This window comes from Cyprinus carpio, chromosome B11 (assembly GCF_018340385.1).
Source record: "Cyprinus carpio isolate SPL01 chromosome B11, ASM1834038v1, whole genome shotgun sequence".
NCBI lineage: Eukaryota > Metazoa > Chordata > Actinopteri > Cypriniformes > Cyprinidae > Cyprinus > Cyprinus carpio.
In genome coordinates, this window is record NC_056607.1 from 5,022,449 (window position 1) to 5,036,130 (window position 13,682).

General features: G+C 37.3%; 1 pseudogene; it reads left to right on the forward strand.

Moving 5' to 3' along the window:
* The window catches only part of LOC109098886, a 16,820-nt pseudogene extending 3,693 nt beyond the window's left edge, over positions 1–13,127 (forward strand).
* Positions 13,128–13,682: the final 555 nt, after the last annotated feature.

The following is a 13,682-nucleotide window of genomic DNA, read 5'->3' on the forward strand; positions in this document are numbered from 1 at the left end:
AAGTTTACTACAAATACCATGGTTAAAAGTGTAACAAGACCGTGCTTTACTTTGTGGTCTACCATGGTTTAATTACTATATGTAATACTACTGCTTTTTGGTTTTATTTTGGTATTTTAATTAAAGCTGTGTGTTTAATGCCATCTGAAGAAGAACAAATACATGGTTTACTACACTTGCCACTCCTTACTATCAAAAACATGGCTAATTTTCGCGATGTACAAAAAATGTGCCTGTACTAATTAGAACATCATTTCCAGGCAAACTAGTAGTTTTATGTTTTGTATACTAAAAGACAGCCCATGTGCGCGCGCCAGCCCCACCCACGAGCTGCAGCGGCTATTTAAAAGCGTGAGACCATCATGCACCATGTACACATCATGCTGGATTTATCTCTGGATTGGATTATTAAACACAGGCAGTGTATTTAAAACCACCTCGACTTCGTGGATATAATCAAACGAGTAGCAAGACTTACTGTCAGCTCAGGACCTATTCTTTATTATCAGGACTTTATTATTAAAATATGATTTCCAGTGCAGCTGGATCTCTGCTAGCTTTGATAGTTGCGTGTGGTTACAGTGCGCTCCGCGCGCACGGGTCAATGCAAGCAAAACTTCAGTCTGGATACATGACATTCAGTCCAGCTTCCTCCAGCGACGGCTGAAGAGCCAGGAGCGCAAGGGATGCAGCGGGGAGATCCTCTCCATCCTCGGGCTGCCGCACCGGGCCCCGTCCGCTCCTGCAGGAGAGGCACACCCGCGGCTCCCATGTTCATGCTAGATCTGTATAATAACGCCATCCTGGAGGACTCTTACAAAACCGGCGTACACACCCCACCCCGGGACCCCCGATGGGTGACCCAACAGGACATGTCGCTTTCTCAGTGATGCCGACATGGTGGATGAGCTTTGTCAATCTGGGTGAGCACTTTATATACAATCTTTAAAACAGTATAATAATACTAATAAACAATAATAATAATAATAAATAAAAATAAAAACTGAAGTAGCCTAAATGTGTTGATGGGATTGCTAAGGGGATTTCTTGATTTGGTACCAAACTGATTCCTTGATTCAAATGTTAGATCATCAGATTCTACTTTATAATCAGTTTATCAAAGAGGATCGTATCTGTTTCTCTAGGTGGATTCCATCTTATCATAAATCATTTTGGCTGTATTCTTGAGAACTATGACTCTTTGGCAATGGCAGAACGCCTTGTTTGTTTTTTTCCTCTGATTCTTATAGTAGTAAAAAAATTCTCCTGGGTGTTTTTATGATAAAAAATGGTACTAGCAGTCATTTGGGATTATTTTGTCGTTAATTTGTTAATTTACATTTTTATATTCTAAATTATATTTAGGTATGAATGAGATTATGTATGTTATTAGTTATAGTTTCGTATCTAATATTTTAGCTCAATGTGCTCAGAAAATGTATCCCCAAATTTAGTAGCAGCTAAATGTATTTTATTTAAATTTTTTAATTTTTATATAAATGTATTCATTTTTATTTCGCAGCTGTCCATCAGTCATTTCATACACAAATAATGTGTTTTGCAGTAGTATTTATTTTGTTCATTTCCATTGTGAGTTATTATAATCATTATCATATTATTATTTTACTTTTCCTAAAATTACCTTGTTTAACACAGTTAAATATATAATGGCCAGCAACTACATATTCAGTTTCCACAGAATTCCCCTCAAAGCTCTAAACACATGGGGTTTTAATGGGGGGGCTTTGTTTCGCATGACTAGGATTTAGGGAGGCATGTTTTGAAGAGCGCTGAGGGCAGTAGACATGGAGGGTCCAGATACATCATCCAAACAATCGTGTTTTCAAGACTAGACCTCTAGTGTGTGTTAAGTGTGTGTGTGGTCAAAAGTGATGCTGAATATTTGAAATGAATGGGCATCGATTTTAGGCTGAGATGTGGATGTAAAATGCAGCTGTGTGAAACTAAAGATTCAAATGTTTTTGCAAGTGTGTGTATTTATTAAGCTCAGAAGGGCATGATCTGGTCATTGACTTCCTTGCACATTTCTTTAACCCAGTTCCGTCTTTATATTGTCTTCAGTAAGGTATTCCATAGGCTGTAATTCCACAGCTTCAATACCTTCCAGCACAAATGACAGCTGCAGCTTATGCTGTGTTTAGAAGTGGAAAATAATGCAAGCTTTGGGTGACCTCTTGGGAATTTCATCAAAAAGTATCGATCATCTATCTATCTGTAACCAGTCAGAACACCCTGTCAAGCAACCACCTTCGCAAACTCCTATACAAAGACATGCAACCCTTCAAACCTCAAATCTCTCTTCAAACTATACTAAAGGTTCATATAACCTTCAAATTTCAAACTGTTCATGTATCAAACTACAACACTGTTTATATAACCTTCAAGCTGTTTTAAAACTTCCAGGCAAGGCTTTCTTAGGCCAACAATCCAAATCGGTTTTGACAAACTTTTTCCTTTTCGTATTATGGTTTAAAAAAGGCCTGTATGACCTTCAGGTTTTTACTTTCAACTGTCTTTACTTTTCAAGTCTTAAACAATGCTTTGTCATCAATGTTTGCTACTTTTCTAGTTTTCATTTGCAAAGAGGTTGTGGTTTCCAGCAACCTGGCTGTGACCTTACAGCACAACTTCCTGTTTTCCATGTTTACCTGAGTTTGACACTGATGCTCCTACTAAGAAAACTGTAAAAATCCATCACAATATTTCTTATCTGAATCATTTACAAGTCTAAGCCTTGTAGATTTTAAACTAAAAGAGCTAAATGAAGTTTGACATGGAGCATATAAGGCCTATATAAGATAAAAGTCAACCAAGATTGGCATAACTAAACATGAACAAACAGTGATTGCTTATGTGAATTGTTAATCCGAATTCCAGTGAATTCTAAACTCAGTGTAGAAGCATGCACAACAAGCAGCGTGCAAATCCACCTGTTTATGTTCATAAGCCGATTTTAAAGAAAGTAAGCAGATCTTCTATCAGATTTCTAGCCTCGGCACCGAAAGCTGATTAGACCTCAAATTAGTTTTTCAGCTCTGCTCAGAAAACACACTTTTCATTGTCTGATGTTTAGCATGCAGCCTGGAATTTAGACAATAGAACATCCTGTTATTGTCTTCTGAAGTCCATTTTTGTAAAAACACTTTTTTCATGATCTTTGAATGATCATGTATGTGCTTTTTTAACCAAATGTTGATATACGCAAAACAATCTTTAATTGATTGATAGCCCACATCCCACAGCGGAAAAGGCTTACATCAGACAATGAAAAGTGTGAGTGTACTGACTGTTTTTTACTCAACAGAGATTATAACAATTAAAACTTTTGTTCTGCCAAGTGTATTGGCCCTCATTCCAGTCCTCTGATCAAGAACTGAGTGTTAAAACAGCACATGGCGCGGCATGCATATCTGATCTTTGCATCATATGGCCTTTCACATAAACACACCAGACCTTACAAGCAATTATTGCCTTCATAAAATACCCATGTTTTCCTTTCCACTATTTAATTGCGGTCAAACAAATGACTCGTTATTTTGAGTATGTGCATGCCTCAGAGTGCTTCCTCTCCGAGTGCTTCCCCCAATAATCATGCTCTCGCAAGACAGTGAGTAGTTGGAAAAGACTCAAATGCATTGCTGTTCCCTAGCACTTGATGTCATGAACTTACAGACTGGATGTACAAGATATTAAGAGGAATCGTCATAACAGATTCCCTGCATACCTGTAGGAGGTCACTTGAAAAGCTTGGAATGGGTGGAAAGGGTGGAACTCAAGGATGACAGATTGGTTGTAAAAGCTGCATGAAACCTCCAGGAAATGTTTATGCCACCATCAGGCTGGAAATTCTGAGGATCGGCTCAGCTGGGTTTGGGCTGGGTTGATACAACATTGGGGTTAAGTCAGTGTTGACTGAGACTTCATTATAATTTTTCTTCTGCACTCATTGAGATACTTTATTTTAGTCTTTCTTGGTGTTTATGGACGTGGATACGTATTATTAATACAGAATAAGATGTCAAAAAAGAGGAAATAAGGCTTTCCCTACTAAAAAGGCTAGCTTTGAACAGTATAAACTTTCATGCTGGTTATGATGGAGTGGTGCTGTTCAAGCTGGCCCCTTTGGTGAAGCTGCATGAGAAGGCTGGTGGTGATTCCAGCATCCACGGCCCAACATATGCTGGTCTTTTCAGCGGGATAGGGACAACCTTCTCCCAGATGTGGTCAACCATGTCTGGAATACTTGGGACAAGCCAGATGCTACTCAAGACCTCTTCCTCATCCGGAATTAGATTATTTTACCACAGTTAACAGGTCTCTCAGGTTAGCGTTGCGAGGAGCCACCAATATACAGCCTGAATGTGCATGTGTATCCATTACGTATATGTATATGTGGGGCACCATTGGTTTTCCGGGCCAGGCCTTTAACAGAGCTTTTCTTGTGGTTGGCACATGTGTGTGATTGAAGTCAATGGTGGGTGGGTGCAGGGCCTGTGGTTTCTCCCCCAGCTTCGGTCCCCAGGGTACCCAGCGCCCAGATCAATCACCGGCTTATGGAAGCAAACATTTCTTTTTTGGACACAGTGATGTGGGTGAGGCAATCAAGCGTAAGCGCTCAGTGTTTCTGACAGAATGAAGTCTGGTACAGTGACTTATGCTGTGGTGTCAGTGTGTGCGCTCATTGGTTGGCAGCGGTACTGTGAAGTCAAATGAGACAAAAGAAAAGCTCGTAGTTTGCATTCAGACCAAACCAAATTTAAAAAGATCACACATATGTGTCTCACGCACAGTTAGCCGTGGCAGGAAATGTTACATCCTAAGGCTACATATTGCAAACAAGTTTGCAAATACAGATTTATAGAAAATTAAGCTCATGAGCTTTTTAACATTTTTAAGGCAATATGTAAATCCATCAGTCACTCAAAATAGATCTCATTTACATAATAAAAATAATATTTAAATAATTAAATTTTATAAGCGCTGATGTTCTGTTACATATATCTGAAGGTTCTCTTTAATAGGAAAAAATACAATCCAAAAATTTCACACTATTAAAAGGCAAATTATTAAAAGGCTTTTATTCAACTGGCTGGTTTATGATATAAAACATTTTTTAAAAATATACTATTAATAATGGGCTGCAAACCCACGGCTGTGAAGGAAACACCTTGAAGAAGACATATGTGGCCAAAATGCCACACATAATATAAAACATTTTTAAAAACGTCATCAATATAATGAAATATAGCTGGTTGAATAAATTATTCATAATATTTGAATGATGAAAGTATAATAGAAATGACTTTTTCTTTATTCAAGTTTCTTTGTATAGCGATTTTCACGACACAAATTGTTGCAAAAAAACTTAACAGAAAATTAAGTTTGTACAATATATTTAGTAGTAGCTTATCAGTGGTGACTGTCAGTTAATGTACATATGGCAGAAATGTACAGAAAAATCAATTAAAGACCTAATCAAACAGACGATGAACACTATTAACGGCAATTATTATATGTTGCAATCAAACTGAACGCCAAACGTTATCAGGAAGGCTATTCCAAAGTTTGGGAGACAAATGTGAAAAAGCTCTGCCTGTTTTAGGGGACTTTGCTATCCTAGGTACTACCAAAAGTCCAGAGTTTTGTGACCTTAGGGAGCGTGATGGGTTGTAGCGTGGTAGAAGACTAGTTAGGTACGCAGGAGCTAAACCATTAAGGGCCTTGTAGGTAAGTAATAATATTTTGTAACTGATATGGAACTTAATAGGTATCCAGTGCAGAGACTGTAAAATTGGGATAATATGATCATATTTTCTTTACCTGGTAAGGACTCTGGCAGCTGCATTTTTGTCTACCTGTAGCTTGTTTATTGAAGATGCAGGACAACTACCTAGCAGTGCATTACAATAGTCCAGTCTAGAGGTCATGTTTCGTAGCTTGGCAATGTTTCTAAGATGGAAGAATGTTGTTTTTGTAACATGGGAAATATGATTTTCAAAAGAAAATGTACAGTCTAATATAACACCCAGATTTTTGACTGTAGAGTAAGTAACAGTACATCCGTCTAATTGCAAATTGTGTGCAAAAAATTCTGTGTAATGTTTTTTTGGTCCAATAAGTAATATCTCTGTCTTATCTGAATTTAATAGGAGAAAATTATTGGTCATCCAATCTTTAAACATTTTAACACACTCTGTTAGCTTAAACAATTTAGAAGTTTCATCTGGTCTCGTTGAGATATATAGTTGGGTATCATCAGCATAACAGTGAAAACGAATCCTGTATTTTCTAATAATATTACCAAGGGGCAACATGTATATTGAAAATAGCAGAGGACCTAGGACAGATCCTTGTGGCACTTCATACTTTACTCGTGATAACTGAGATGAATCGTTTGAATAAACAAAGTGGTAGCGATCGGATGGGTAGGATCTAAACCATCTTAAAGCCTATCCTTGAATACCCGTAAAGTTTTGTAATTGATCTATGAGTATGTCATGATCTATGGTGTCGAACGCAGGACTTTACGGACAATTACATTAAGATAATGTATAGTATACACACACACACACATATATCTATATAGTATATAGTATATACTGACCATTAAATTTCTTCCCTTTTCTGTAGTGGATCTAAAAGAAGACCTCCGTCTCTATCATCAGCACCACAGAGAGTTTCGTTTCGACCTGTCCCGCATACCGCCGGGAGAAACCGTGACAGCTGCGGAGCTCCGCATCTACAAGGACTTTGTACACGAGCGCTATGAAAATGAGACTTTCCGTGTCAGTGTGTTCCAGGTGCTCCAACAGCAGCCCAAAAGGTATGTCATTATAAAATACACAGAAAAATAATTGTATTTGGCCGTTCAGTTCTTGACATCATACAGAACATTACTTGTTCAAGTGTGGATGATACAATTGTTCATGATATTCCAAAATGTAATTAATTGCTTCATCTTGGAAACCATATTCTTTTTCAACTGACTTTGCAAATCCCATCTCAACCACTCTTTTCCAACCTCCTGGTCCATTGTGGTACCTAACACCCACTTTCATGGTCCCTGTTCCACTCTAAAATAGGTCTGATTATGCAAGTAAAGTAAGTTTTTCACACTGACTTTGGATGTGCATCTGTTTGCCCTTGGCATTTAATGGTTTCGTTATTTATTGTGTAAGTCAAGGATACAATTTTTCAGAAATGTAAAAGCTAATTCATGACTTTGGTACGTTCTAGTTGGTTGGGTTTTTAAAAGAATAGTATGCAAAGGCCTGCAGGCATAATAAAAAAAACAAAGTGAAATGTCTGAAATGAAACATATGCCATCACCCACACTTTTTATCCTAAATGTAGGAGTGATGGACTTAACCACACACACACACACACACTGATTTGTCTGCCCAACGATACATGTCTAGTGCCAGGGCTCCCACAGAATTCCTCAATCTGATTTACGGTGTGGCCGCTAACAAGCAGTGAGAGCAGCCGCCATTACAGAGCCATTACTGTCAGTTATTGAGATGCAGAGTCCTCAGTGGAAGGGAGGCTCTCTACCCCAGACAACTGGAGAAACACCCCATTCCTCCACCCGAAATGTTTTCCTCTTCATTCCCTCATCCTTGATCACACCTCCTTTGAAAGTTTCTGATTGTGTCCGTAAAGCGTAGAATCTGAATAAGTCCTCCAGGTGAGACATGCTCAGACAGACTGTCTCTCTTGAGGTATCCATTGCTTGTTCTAAATTACATGCACACTAAAGCATTATCCACCCCCGATGCACACATTCCCTGTGAAGACCACCCATTGTGAATCATCCTTCCTGCACCTCTCCTATTGTCATGCAGAGACGGTTTGCCCCGTTGATGTGCTCAGACAGCAAGGCGACTAGACAGGAGGAACATAAAGACCTAGTCTCTTGTTGGCCTCAAGGTCTGAAATCTTACCTGTAAGTCAAGTCATTGTTCTGGAGAGCCATCCAGAAGCCCTGTTTTCATCACCGGAGGAAAATCTGATCTCTGAAACATCACATTTAATAAGAGCCAACTTTGACGCTGTCTTGGGAACATGTTGTTGCCTGCGCAGCATCAGTTGTTTTTGATTTCATGGCTCGTATCAGCCTATCGACCTCAGGTTCTTATCTCATGGAGTAGAGCTTATTTTGTGATATCTGTATCTGAGAAGGACAACAAGTCCTGGCATGTCATGGCATTTTTGCATCTCATTTCTGCAGTTTGTAAACTTCTCTGCAGAGAAAACCTCAATGATGCTAATAGTAGCTCAGATTTGACTACATTATGTGAACAAGGTGTTTTTAAACAACTGAAGTGAAAGTCTCTCTGAGGGTTATTTACTGTGGTGGATATTTAATGTGCGGTCATATTTACATTGTCTAACAATTTTTTCTTTTTTCTTTTTGCAAAATCTAAGCAGGTTTGAGTTAGACTTTGCAAATTTGCCACGTTGACCAACAGTTTGAAAGTTATTTCTGTGTGAGCTGTGCTTTATACAACAGACAACATACAGCTTTATATTGACAACAGACAGTTGACCTTTTTTATCCATTAAGTTGTGTTAAACTGACCCCACCATTACTATTAATATGAAACGTAGACTTACACCAGTAATCCCAGAACATTCTAGCATTGTGTTTTTGGGTTTAGCATGGCTAAAGAGCACTGATGTAAAACCTAGGTGTTTTTTATTGTTTCAGCGATCATATCCACTTTTTATGTTTGTAGTAAAGAGATATTGACCCATATATGACCTCTTTGTAGGGAGCTGTACCTGCTAGACTCGAGAGTGGTATGGGCGGCAGAAGAGGGATGGCTGGTATTTGACCTCACAGTCACCACTAACCTCTGGGTTATAAACCCAGGTCAGAACTTGGGACTGCAGCTTTCTCTGGAAACCGCATACGGTGAGCATCTTCAAATATTAAAATATCTTTATAACACAACCTGCCAAACTACCATCCGAAACAGTCAAATGGCCATTTGGAATAGGGGATAGAAACGTCTGTCATCATTTACTCACCCTCATGTCGTTTCAAACATTTCTTTATTCTTTGAAACACAAAAGTAAATATTCACATCAGAAACATCAGGGGGCTCCAGTGATTTTCTGGACACCCAAACAGTTGAAAAATTATTAAAATTATTTGAATGACATGATATTTAGAATTTCAGAATTGTATGTATTCTAACTCATGGACAGAATATCATGCAACTCATTGTTGCCCTCTGCAGGTGAAAGAATGAACCCAAGGAGAGCAGGTCTGGTGGGCAGCACTGGACCTCGGAATAAGCAGCCATTTATGGTGGCGTTTTTGAAAGCGTCAGGATTCCATCTCCGTAGTGTTCGCTCAGCATCAGGAAACAAACAGAGGGGTCACCACCGCTCTAAAAACCCCAAACCTGGTGTTGCACCCAGCCAGGTGGCTTTGAAGACAGCTGAGTCCGCAGGTGACTCTTTTTTCCAAACTTTGTGTTAGCTCATTGCCGTCATTTCATTTTCAAGCTTTTTAATTTCTACCACAAATATATAGCTTCATACTTAATAAACATACAGTTTATTAACGTGTTATTAACAAAAGTGCTACATATTTATTCTTCCTCCTTTTCGTTGCAGAGGGTTCCAGTGTAGATCCCAAACAGGGCTGCAAGAAGCATGAACTTTATGTCAGCTTTAGAGATCTGGGATGGCAGGTACTGTGATCAGCTTCCTGTTTTAGACTCCTCTTTCATTGTGTGCCTTTATCTCCTCATCTTCAACTTTCTCATCTTTCTTGTGTTTCCAGGACTGGATCATTGCTCCAGAGGGTTACGCCGCATACTACTGTGAGGGGGAATGTGTGTTCCCCTTGAACTCTTATATGAATGCCACAAACCATGCTATTGTACAGACACTGGTGAGTCCCACAGTCATTTTCTGTGTTAAAGGAATAATTTGGTCATCGTTAACTGACCCCCATGTAATATCAAACTCACTTGATTGTGTTTCTTATATAATGATATTTAAATGTTTTGGACGTTTTTGTCCGTACAAGTCAATGAGATCCAAAACAGAACCACATTATTTGGTTATTCCCTCTTAAATAAAATCTATTGATTGATCAAGAGCCCAAATCGAATATGGCGACATATCCAAATAACATCAAACTGGGTATAAATTGCAGAGTTCTCTGAAGAGTTGGATGGTCATTAGTTTAATTGGACTATTCAATATTTTATATACAGTACTCATGTTCTGCAGTTACAATTATGTTACAATTACAATGTTCTCTGCTTATCCTAGGTCCATTTCATAAACCCAGAAACAGTCCCAAAGCCCTGCTGTGCTCCTACTCAGTTACATGGAATCTCCGTTTTGTACTTTGATGACAGTTCCAATGTAATATTGAAAAAGTACCGCAACATGGTCGTCAGAGCCTGCGGATGCCACTAATTACTACGCATGCCCTGGAAAAAATAAGGGATGCAAATTCTTTTCAAGATCCCAGAGAGGAAAGAGACTCATTACTGGAGCAAAAGTGGATTCCTTTGTTAGAGGAGTGTACATCCAAAGCATACATTTTCATTTAAAACTCAAAACTCCTGGAACTGTATGAGGTTGGCCACAGCTGAGTCAAGTGTGTGGTGTTCTGGCTTTCATTTCTGCACAGAGAGCCAAGTTTGGAATATCAAAGAAGACATACAAAGAGAAAGAACTGGCCTTAGAGATTTAACCAGACTGATCAGGAAAAAGGCAGTGGATTTAAGCAGATTGCTTTATTGGAAACTTCTTTACAAAAAAAAAAAAAAAAAAAACCTTTGTATGATGGCATGAATTCACTAAAGTTATTCCTGGAAAATTCCTGCCATGACTTATCTTGAACTTATCAGAAAGTCTGAGACCACTAGTAAAATGTTTCTATTGTGAATTTTCTTATTTATTCATTTTTTCTTCTGTTAACAACCAAGCATAACAATGTGAGTTAAAATGAACAGGAGTTAGGTTTTACTCACCTAGACCCAGACGCTTTTTACTCAAAAATTGCAGGTACCCTAAAGGCTAAAATATAGAAGTACTGCATACCGCCCACTTCAAGCACTGCTCATTTTAATATTTGTGTTTATTCAATTTAATAAATCCTTTTGTAGATATTACATATGCCCACTCTTTCAGACAATTTATGAAGCATTAATGTTAGACTGCACCCCATAAACACAATCAAGCCTAGAAAAAAACACACCCCTTTAAATCAGTACTTGAATCAACATGAACATATCAAAGACAGAAAATGTTTTTATTAGTCCAGAATACAGTAAATATAAAATAATCTTAGACAATCAAACGTCAGATAGAAAAAAATATATATTTTGCTATTGACGGTGAAAGAATGAAAGAATCCAGAATCTTAAATGTCTCTTTACTGTTATTCAAAATTCTGGTTATTTCCAGGTTTAAATTAGATGATGAATCACAGAATTTCCATGTGGTTGCAGACTTTTAGACCCACTGTATTTTGCACGAGATGTGAAATAGAAATGCAAATGAGGGGTGTCTGTTACAGTGAGTCAATGCCATGGTTTTTAATGTCACTCTTTCAAAACACTCAATAAACCCTTACACAGATGTTCAGCACTCGATTAAACAGGACTGCGGAAAATATGCAACTCAATTTTGCCTTGGAATCACTTTGGTTTCATCACATACATGAAAGAACACGTGTTTTCTCTCAGCAGATCTCAGTCATTCAGTTCATAAAAAGCCATGTGCCTGTATTTGGCCTTTGAAGGGTTTCAGAAGAGTCAAGATCAGTGTTTACAGCGCAATTGGTAATTTATTTTCTGTGAATTTATTCTCTTTTGGTTTCATTTAATAATAGCTGTGTTATTACCATTAATTACCTTGGCATCTTGTTTTAGTCCATTAGTTAGCCTATAAATTTCAGATCTTGCACAAGACCAAATTATCCTAAAAGAAGGAACATGTTGAAACACAGAAACACACCTTATGGCAACTTATTGATTAATTATGTGTTCAAATGTTCACACACAGGATTTACATACAAATATGCGTGTACCATTAGTGAATGAACCCTTTGTTGTGAGGAGTGTGAATGTGTGTGGGTCATCTCAAGGGTCAGTGTTGCAGTACGTGTCCACCTGCAGTATCAGAGTCATCATTGCCCGTCCTCGCCTGTGAAGAGCGGCCAGGCCAGCAGGTGGGCGGTATCAGGGGAGAGCATTTGGTTATGATCTGAACATTAGGAATAAATCAAAATGATAAAATGAAATGAATAAAACTGTCTGAAGAGGAGCAGGTGCGTTAGATTTTGGCAGACGAAAATGTGACCCGTGCAGCTGTTCCCAATAACATCGATACAATACAACATTGTAGCTGTGCGTTAAAGAGTCACTGGTGGAAAAGATGGCCTTCAAAACCAGATGGTAGGAGAACTGAAAAATGTATACAGTATATGTTGTGAAACATTTATTTTTTTTCAATATGAAATTGTAAAACCAAAATCTTAAAGTGAACCCATCTCATTAATAAAACAATGCAAATATTCTATGAAATTATGTTTTGCTTTGTTTTATGGGAGGGATTCTACTTGGACCTGAGAAAGTTAATGATTAACACGCTATGCATTAGGTATTACATAGATACCAGAAATAGGATGTAAAACCATATGCATTATGCAAATCTTTTAAACAGTAGCATGCTATATTATTGTAACATGCCCTCTTTATATTGCATGTTTGTTTCAGCAGGTGGGTTCTGCTTATCTCATGAAGTTAACATCTTAAGAGGTCTTGTTGCAAAGCAGCTGTAATTAGGATGAATGGGAATGATGTCAGGTTTATTTATCATATCTATGGGTGGCATACTATGCTATAATACAGAAAATAAAAGTAGCATAAACACATATTCTAAACGTAGCCTGTGATTTGCTAGTTGGAAGCAGGTGGTATTTTTACAACAACATATGTTTTTCAAATTCATAATAATACGTTTCTAAAATAATTTATTCTATAATAAAATAATTTATAACAATTTAATTTCTCATTATAGAAAGCATATTATTGGACAACAACTAAACAACAATATATATATATATATATATATATATATATATATATATATATATATATATATATATATATATATATATATATACACACACAACCATGAGCAGGACATTATGTCAAATACTATTTGTAAGTTTATTTTGTCAAGTACACAGGTATATAGATTTCCACCAATTTAACAGAAGTCCATTAAGTCCAGTGTCAAAAAGTTATTAGATATTGTACAGGGTTTTTAGCATGTTCTTTATACCAGTGTATGTGCATACAGGAAATTATAGACCGCAAAACAAAAAATAACTACTGTAATATCCAATTTTGTTGTTGTTAGATGTTGTAAGAATGTTGTAAGGAGTCTGATATGTATTTTGTGACAAAATAAACTACTGTTCAAAAGTTTTGGGGTCTGTAAGATATTGGTTAATTATTTTTTTAATGTTTGAAAGAAGTATCTTATGCTTGTCTATGCTGCATTGATTCAATCAAAAATACAGTAATAATGAGAAATGTTATTATATTGTATTGTATTTTTTTTTGTATAATATTTTTCAAAATTGAATTCCTGTTATATCAAAAATAAATTTTCAGCAG